The 9,928-nt window shown below is 46.1% G+C and overlaps 1 pseudogene; it reads left to right on the top strand.

The window, feature by feature from the left end:
- Nucleotides 1-1,050: 1,050 nt before the first annotated feature.
- LOC116680916 (WD repeat-containing protein on Y chromosome-like) lies at nt 1,051-7,480 on the top strand (annotated as a pseudogene).
- Nucleotides 7,481-9,928: the final 2,448 nt, after the last annotated feature.

The following is a 9,928-nucleotide window of genomic DNA, read 5'->3' on the forward strand; positions in this document are numbered from 1 at the left end:
TGATAATGACATGGAAAAATTGTACATTGAGTATTTCATGAAAGTTTTGTCAGACTTGGAAGAATTTATATTATACAAAACAAAGATGCAAGTTAAAATAGACTGTAAGAGTGTCGTCACTGGTTTGACTACAGAGAAATATATTAACCTCATGTTATTATTAGGCAAATATATTCATAAATCTAAACCATGCTTTAACCCCAAACCTGCCGGGGGGGCTTTGAAAAAAACTGTTTTGTTTAAAAAATCGCCAAAGAAAAACCACTTACCCTAGAAAGAAGGTGAAAAAAGAAATTGTTGTATGTAATTCTGCATATTGTTATGGATAAAAAACACATAGAAGATGTCCAACTTCAAAAATTGTAAAAAAAAAAAAAAAAAAAAAAAAGTCAACCATTTGCATGATCAAAAAACTGTAAAATGCATAAAATTCTGTTTTTTTCCTCTATTTGTTTTTAATAAATTGGCAATACACTTAACTAACGTATCATTTTTATGTTTTATGCCAATATAACTCTGTTATGTGTTGTTCAACAGACATTTAGGAGCTATTCCTACTTCTGGCCATGGTTGTGTTTGGGAATGTGAGATACCGATTAGCATATGGGGTGAAAATGAGATCACAGTGAGTATTAATGTGACATGAGCAAAAAACGCTTAAAAATGGCTTGGGTTGTAGAGGAAAAAAATATTTCTGCGATTTAAAGCTGTGAATGTTGAATTGTTATCTGCTTTTAGAAATGCAATGAGATAAGTTGTATTCAATTGTATTCAAAAGTTGTAGTCAATTACTAATGTCTGTATTTGTATGTTTTAAATTGTTGAATAAAGTTTAAAAAAAAAATCCTTCACTTCATAACAAACTATGACATCATCATTGGCTTTCATGTGAAGAATGCGTTGATCTTTTACTGAGGTCACTATCTTTTACTTAGGTCAGTATCTTCGATCCATTGCACATTTGGTACACAGACACGGAACGTTACACACAATTGTGAGAACTTGCAGCTCAAGTTTCAGCACTCCAGAACATAGAACTAGAATTCTATTCATTGCTCCAGACTGCTAAACTCTCAGCACAATTGCATTGTTTTCATTCAAATAGAAATTCAAACTAAACCAGGATTGACATCTTAAGGGTTTACATTTTAATTCTTAAGCAACTCTATTGAACTGGTTTATTCGGTCGGAGGACCTAACTGAGAACGCTAAAATGGATTCTAGAAGTGAACTTTCAAAGACGGACAAAATGTTTACTGCTGAAAATATGGATGAGATTGTAACGCTATTTCATGAGGCGGATGCTGATGGAGGTGGAGGATTGGACATTAAAGAATTCTGTGAGGGACTAAAGCAGTTATTCCCTACTATGGATGAAGAAGATCTCATTGCCCTCCACATGAAGATTGACACAAATGGAGATGGAGGTGTGGACCTTGGGGAGTTAACAGACTACCTGGTGAACAAAAACAAGGCATCACAAAATATGGCTTTAAAAATCAAATCTTTCCAAACCTATCAAAATGATATCGGTGGATCACCATAAAGCGATTGTTCGTCTGATTCACCGTCCCTTCGAGAATGACAGGAAACCTGATCATGGTTCAGAGGTTTTATTAGGACAAACCAGCACTTACCAAAAAGGTCAATACCTCTCCATCAGCTCGAATGGTATCCTCAACTTCTGGCCTGACAGCTTTGACACCCCGTACCCAGTTCAGTTATTCAAAAAGGAAAACACACTTCCTTTTTCACATAATAAGAAAATGCACGTTACTGACATGGTCTACATCAGTGAACTCAAACAACTGGCTATCTCCACTTCTGACAGGGAACTAATATTCTATCGCTGCAATGAATTCCCTAAGTTGTTTTCAACCAGCCACTCTTAATAGTGGAGGACAACATAGTGAATACCATGAACTACTGGTCCAAAGGCACTAAAGCAGTGTTTTCCTTTGGCGATGTAAAAGGTTTTTTGTCTGTGTTTGTCTCCTACAACATATGTGAAAACGGCCTCTTCTTCAACGGTGCATATGAGAAAATCTCTCTGCGGGATTATCCAACTGTTTATGTTTCAACCCTGTTAAAAAAAACCTCTAAAGACTTTCTATGTGTGAAGGTCAACATCTTTAATGACATTTGCAGTCAGATCCAATATTTTCCGTCACTTAGGTCGTTTGCTATCTGCGGTAGTTCATCCAAGACAATGGTCCTTGCTTCTCTACCCAAGACATCCACAACCAAAATGTCTACAACAGTCTTTAAGAGCAGAGGACATGTGGACTTCTTCACCTGTGTAGAATACTCCACTTCCTCTGGGTATCTGCTGACCGGTGGGACGGATGCCCTACTGAGGACGTGGTTTCCCCACAAAACAGTGTCATGCGTCCAGGAATTAAAGGGACATGCCAAACCCATCACCCATATAATGTTAAATCCCAAGGGAAAAGTTTTTGTTAGTTTATCGCTGGACCACCATATATGTGTTTGGTCAGAGGATGCAATGATCTGTTTGCAAAGTTTCAAGATAAAAGAAATGATGCAGAGTCCGATCTCCAGTGTGTGTTACAACACACACAACAATGAGTTAGTCCTAGCTAACACAGATATTGGCAAATATCTTGGAAGAGGAACGGATGTGTTTAAAAATGCATTAACATCGCATGACAAGCCCCTGTGCTGTGCTCTCTATCACAACATTTTCAAACAGGTTGTCTCTGTTTGCCAAAATGGCGTGGTGACAGTGTGGGATATCTTAACAGGAACGGCCGCCATGCAGTTCAAGGTGACTCCAGATCAGTACGTGGGGCATGTTGCTATTTCATTTGATGGACTAAAGCGCAGACTGATCACAATTTCCCAGGATGGAAAAGTTAAAATTTGGAACTTCAACAACGGAACAGAGCTTGCCATTCTTCCTGTTACTGTACAAAGGGAGGTGACAGGTATCGTCTGTGTAGACAATAGGGTGTTTGTGTCGGGAAAGAACTCCAAGATCATTTATGACCTGGACATACACGGATATGACAACAGATTTTTGAAGCATGATTATTTAGATGACATTTGCTCAATGGATGTCCATGGAAACACACTGGTTACTGCCTCCAGCAATGGAAATATTGTCATCTGGGAGGCCGCCAGTGGCGAAGTTCTCTACTGGCTCAATGGCAGCAACAGCCCTCGAACAAACATGGCAGACAAAAACCACTCAGGGCCAGACAGGGAGTCTGCTTGGTGACAAGAGTCCAAAGCACGTCAGAGGCACTGGGAAAAGACCTCTACATAGTAAATCCCTGAATGGGAACGACACTGATGTGATTAACACACCTCTTATCATATGTCTGAAGAACAGGGAGGTTAAAGTTGACACAGCCACACTGCTGACGTCTGCAGATGGCAACATATATGCCTGGTCTGTTATTAGCAAGGGAGGATTGATTGGAAAGTTCAGGGCAGTGAAGGATGAAGGAGCAGTCATTACCACCATGTCAACTGATCCCAGTGACCAGATATTACTGACCGGGGATAGTACCGGAAAGATTTATCAGTGGGACATTAAGGCTTTTGGGTTTAAAAAACAGGCAAACAACGAGCCATTTGAGGATATAATGGGTGGTGCGTGTCATTGTGTCCACCTCCTCTGTTGCACTCCTGGCAATCTCACATCACAGGGGTGGTGAGTGTTCAGTGTAACCCAACTTGTGAAAAGTTAATTACCGCAGGGAACTGCAATGTCTGTCTGTGGGAAAACACAGGAACCTACATAGGCCTCTTTGGGAAAGACCAATGGGGTGCTTCACAAATCAGCCTTGAGGAGAACGCTGAACAGGAGGAGACCGGCAGACCAAGCACAACGAAGACAAGCAACTTCCATTCGAATGTCATGTCTCTCCAACAAGATCAACGCCAGAACCACTGATAGACAGCATTAAAAGCCTCTGTGACAGAATAGACAAGGTAGTCAGCCCTAAGACGCCTGGAGCCAAATTAACAGAGGATCTACTTGATCGTGTAAATAGACGGATGGTGAAGATTCAGTCAGGACTTGACTTAATAAAAAGCGAAGCCCAAGTACAATTAGAGTTTGAAGAAACTCACAAACCCCTGGAAAATCTGTATTTTAGTGAGGTCAACAAGGGGTCTAAAAATACATCAACACCATGTCCACCAAACCCCAGGCCAACTACAGGTTGCACTAATGACACCATAAGCTTAGCAAACATGCAGCAATCTGATGGTGCCGTCAAGCAGGGGACTGAACCCACTTCAAAACAAGTACATTTCCCACCCATCTCAGAGACCGTGCAGCTCACAGAAAGTCAATTCAAGCCACACCCGCCCCTCATCAGAGGTGGATCTGCTCATGACCAACTCTCTTACCGAACTGCATATTTGGACCAGACTATGTCGAAATATGGGCGTGTGGTCAAGCTTCAGCAGAGGAACACATTACAAGGCAGTGTCCTGACACCAGTTCCACCAAACACCCTGCCAGGCATGGAGGGGTCTCAGCAAAAACCGGACCATGTACACTCACCACCCATCAATGGTAAGGTGCATCGCCCACATCATCAGACCCGTTCAAAGTTTCAGCAGAGAGACACCTTAAAAGGCGGTGTCCTCACACCAGTTCCACCAAACACCCTGTCAGCTATGAAGACCTCGCCACACATGCAGCTGGACCAGACTAGGTCCAAATATGGGCGTGTGCTCAAGACTCAGGAGAGAGACACATAAAGGGCAGTGTCTTCACTCAAGTTCCACCAAACACCCTGTCAGGCACGAAGGGGTCTTGGCAAACAGCGGACCATGTACACTTGCCACCCACCAATGATAAGGTGCATTGCCCACATTATCAGACCCGTTCAAAGTTTCAGCAGAGAGACACATTACAAGGCAGTGTCTTGACACCAGTTCCACCAAACACCCTGCCAGGCATGGAGGGGTCTCAGCAAACACGGACATGTACACTTGCCACCCATCAATGATAAGGTGCATCGCCCACATCATCAGACCCGTTCAAAGTTTCAGCAAGAGACACCTTAAAGGTCAGCTTCCTTCCACCGTGTCAATTCACTACCAGGTTTGAAGACCTTACCACACATTTAGCTCTCGGCTAGTACAGTCAAGCACAGGTCAACAAGGGGTCTAAAAATACATCAACACCATGTCCACCAAACCCCAGGCCAACTACAGGTTGCACTAATGACACCATCAGCTTAGCAAACATGCAGCAATCTGATGGTGCCGTCAAGCAGGGGACTGAACCCACTTCAAAACAAGTACATTTCCCACCCATCTCAGAGACCGTGCAGCTCACAGAAAGTCAATTCAAGCCACACCCGCCCCTCATCAGAGGTGGATCTGCTCATGACCAACTCTCTTACCGAACTGCATATTGGACCAGACTATGTCGAAATATAGGCGTGTGCTCAAGCTTCAGCAGAGAGACACATTACCAGGCAGTGTCCTGACACCAGTTCTACCAAACACCCTGCCAGGCATGGAGGGGTCTCAGCAAACACCGGACCATGTACACTTGCCACCCATCAATGATAAGGTGCATCGCCCACATCATCAGACCCGTTCAAAGTTTCATCAGAGAGACACCTTTAAAGGCAGCTTCCTTCCACCGTGTCAACACACTACCAGCTTTGAAGACCTTACCACACATTCAGCTCTCGGCTAGTACAGTCAAGCACAGGTCAACAAGGGGTCTAAAAATACATCAACACCATGTCCACCAAACCCCAGGCCAACTACAGGTTGCACTAATGACACCATCAGCTTAGCAAACATGCAGCAATCTGATGGTGCCGTCAAGCAGGGGACTGAACCCACTTCAAAACAAGTACATTTCCCACCCATCTCAGAGACCGTGCAGCTCACAGAAAGTCAATTCAAGCCACACCCGCCCCTCATCAGAGGTGGATCTGCTCATGACCAACTCTCTTACCGAACTGCATATTTGGACCAGACTATGTCGAAATATAGGCGTGTGCTCAAGCTTCAGCAGAGAGACACATTACCAGGCAGTGTCCTGACACCAGTTCTACCAAAAACCCTGCCAGGCATGGAGGGGTCTCAGCAAACACCGGACCATGTACACTTGCCACCCATCAATGATAAGGTGCATCGCCCACATCATCAGACCCGTTCAAAGTTTCAGCAGAGAGACACCTTAAAAGGCGGTGTCCTCACACCAGTTCCACCAAACACCCTGCCAGCTATGAAGACCTCGCCACACATGCAGCTGACCAGACTAGGTCCAAATATGGGCGTGTGCTCAAGACTCAGGAGAGAGACACATTAAAGGGCAGTGTCTTCACTCAAGTTCCACCAAACACCCTGTCAGGCACGAAGGGGTCTTGGCAAACACCGGACCATGTACACTTGCCACCCATCAATGATAAGGTGCATTGCCCACATCATCAGACCCGTTCAAAGTTTCAGCAGAGAGACACATTACAAGGCAGTGTCTTGACACCAGTTCCACCAAACACCCTGCCAGGCATGGAGGGGTCTCAGCAAACACCGGACCATGTACACTTGCCACCCATCAATGATAAGGTGCATCGCCCACATCATCAGACCCGTTCAAAGTTTCAGCAGAGAGACACCTTAAAAGGCGGTGTCCTCACACCAGTTCCACCAAACACCCTGCCAGCTATGAAGACCTCGCCACACATGCAGCTGGACCAGACTAGGTCCAAATATGGGCGTGTGCTCAAGACTCAGGAGAGAGACACATTAAAGGGCAGTGTCTTCCCTCAAGTTCCACCAAACACCCTGTCAGGCACGAAGGGGTCTTGGCAAACACCGGACCATGTACACTTTCCACCCATCAATGATAAGGTGCATTGCCCACATTATCAGACCCGTTCAAAGTTTCAGCAGAGAGACACCTTAAAAGGCAGCTTCCTTCCACCGTGTCAACACTACCAGCTTTGAAGACCTTACCACACATTCAGCTCTCGGCTAGTACAGTCAAGCACAGGTCAACAAGGGGTCTAAAAATACATCAACACCATGTCCACCAAACCCCAGGCCAACTACAGGTTGCACTAATGACACCATCAGCTTAGCAAACATGCAGCAATCTGATGGTGCCGTCAAGCAGTGGACTGAACCCACTTCAAAACAAGTACATTTCCCACCCATCTCAGAGACCGTGCAGATCACATAAAGTCAATTCAAGCCACACCCGCCCCTCATCAGAGGTGGATCTGCTCATGACCAACTCTCTTACCGAACTGCATATTTGGACCAGACTATGTCGAAATATAGGCGTGTGCTCAAGCTTCAGCAGAGAGAAACATTACCAGGCAGTGTCCTGACACCAGTTCTACCAAACACCCTGCCAGGCATGGAGGGGTCTCAGCAAACACCGGACCATGTACACTTGCCACCCATCAATGATAAGGTGCATCGCCCACATCATCAGAACCGTTCAAGTTTCAGCAGAGAGACACCTTAAAGGCGGTGTCCTCACACCAGTTCCACCAAACACCCTGCCAGCTATGAAGACCTCGCCACACATGCAGCTGGACCAGACTAGGTCCAAATATGGGCGTGTGCTCAAGATTCAGGAGAGAGACACATTAAAGGGCAGTGTCTTAACTCAAGTTCCACCAAACACCCTGTCAGGCACGAAGGGGTCTTGGCAAATACCGGACCATGTACACTTGCCACCCATCAATGATAAGGTGCATTGCCCACATTATCAGACCCGTTCAAAGTTTCAGCAGAGAGACACATTACAAGGCAGTGTCTTGACACCAGTTCCACCAAACACCCTGCCAGGCATGGAGGGGTCTCGGCAAACACCGGACCATGTACACTTGCCACCAATCAATGATAAGGTGCATCGCCTACATCATCAGACCCGTTCAAAGTTTCAGCAGAGAGACACCTTAAAAGGCAGCTTCCTTCCACCGTGTCAACACACTACCAACTTTGAAGACCTTACCACACATTCAGCTCTCAGCTAGTACAGTCAAGCACAGGTCAACAAGGGGTCTAAAAATACATCAACACCATGTCCACCAAACCCCAGGCCAACTACAGGTTGGACTAATGACACCGTCAGCTTAGCAAACATGCACCAATCTGATGGTGCCATCAAGCAGTGGACTGAACCCACTTCAAAACAAGTACATTTCCCACCCATCTCAGAGACCGTGCAGCTCACAGAAAGTCAATTCAAGCCACACCCGCCCCTCATCAGAGGTGGATCTGCTCATGACCAACTCTCTTACTGAACTGCATATTTGGACCAGACTATGTCGAAATATAGGCGTGTCCTCAAGCTTCAGCAGAGAGACACATTACCAGGCAGTGTCCTGACACCAGTTCTACCAAACACCCTGCCAGGCATGGAGGGGTCTCAGCAAACACCGGACCATGTACACTTGCCACCCATCAATGATAAGGTGCATCGCCCACATCATCAGACCCGTTCAAAGTTTCAGCAGAGAGACACCTTAAAAGGCGGTGTCCTCACACCAGTTCAACCAAACACCCTGCCAGCTATGAAGACCTCGCCACACATGTAGCTGGACCAGACTAGGTCCAAATATGGGCGTGTGCTCAAGACTCAGGAGAGAGACACATTAAAGGGCAGTGTCTTCACTCAAGTTCCACCAAACACCCTGTCAGGCACGAAGGGGTCTTGGCAAACACCGGACCATGTACACTTGCCACCCATCAATGATAAGGTGCATTGCCCACATCATCAGACCCGTTCAAAGTTTCAGCAGAGAGACACATTACAAGGCAGTGTCTTGACACCAGTTCCACCAAACACCTTGCCAGGCATGGAGGGGTCTCAGCAAACACCGGACCATGTACACTTGCCACCCATCAATGATAAGGTGCATCGCCCACATCATCAGACCCGTTCAAAGTTTCAGCAGAGAGACACCTTAAAAGGCGGTGTCCTCACACCAGTTCCACCAAACACCCTGCCAGCTATGAAGACCTCGCCACACATGCAGCTGGACCAGACTAGGTCCAAATATGGGCGTGTGCTCAAGACTCAGGAGAGAGACACATTAAAGGGCAGTGTCTTCACTCAAGTTCCACCAAACACCCTGTCAGGCACGAAGGGGTCTTGGCAAACACCGGACCATGTACACTTGCCACCCATCAATGATAAGGTGCATTGCCCACATCATCAGACCCGTTCAAAGTTTCATTAGAGAGAAACATTACAAGGCAGTGTCTTGACACCAGTTCCACCAAACACCCTACCAGGCATGGAGGGGTCTCGGCAAACACCGGACCATGTACACTTGCCACCCATCAATGATAAGGTGCATCGCCCACATCATCAGACCCGTTCAAAGTTTCAGCAGAGAGACACCTTAAAAGGCAGCTTCCTTCCACCGTGTCAACACACTGCCAGGTTTGAAGACCTTACCACACATTTAGCTCTCGGCTAGTACAGTCAAGCACAGGTCAACAAGGGGTCTAAAAATACATCAACACCATGTCCACCAAACCCCAGGCCAACTACAGGTTGCACTAATGACACCATCAGCTTCGCAAACATGCAGCAATCTGATGGTGCCGTCAAGCAGGGGACTGAACCCACTTCAAAAAAAGGACATTTCCCACCCATCTCAGAGACCGTGCAGCTCACAGAAAGTCAATTCAAGCCACACCCGCCCCTCATCAGAGGTGGATCTGCTCATGACCAACTCTCTTACCGAACTGCACATTTGGACCAGACTATGTCGAAATATAGGCGTGTGCTCAAGCTTCAGCAGAGAGACACATTACCAGACATTGTCTTGACGCCAGTTCCACCAAACACCTTGCCAGGCATGGAGGGGTCTCAGCAAACACCGGACCATGTACACTTGCCACCCATCAATGATAAGGTGCATCGCCCACATCATCAGACCCGTTCAAAGTTTCAGCA

This window comes from Etheostoma spectabile, unplaced genomic scaffold (genome assembly GCF_008692095.1).
Source record: "Etheostoma spectabile isolate EspeVRDwgs_2016 unplaced genomic scaffold, UIUC_Espe_1.0 scaffold00018501, whole genome shotgun sequence".
In the NCBI taxonomy this organism is placed as follows: Eukaryota; Metazoa; Chordata; class Actinopteri; order Perciformes; family Percidae; genus Etheostoma; species Etheostoma spectabile.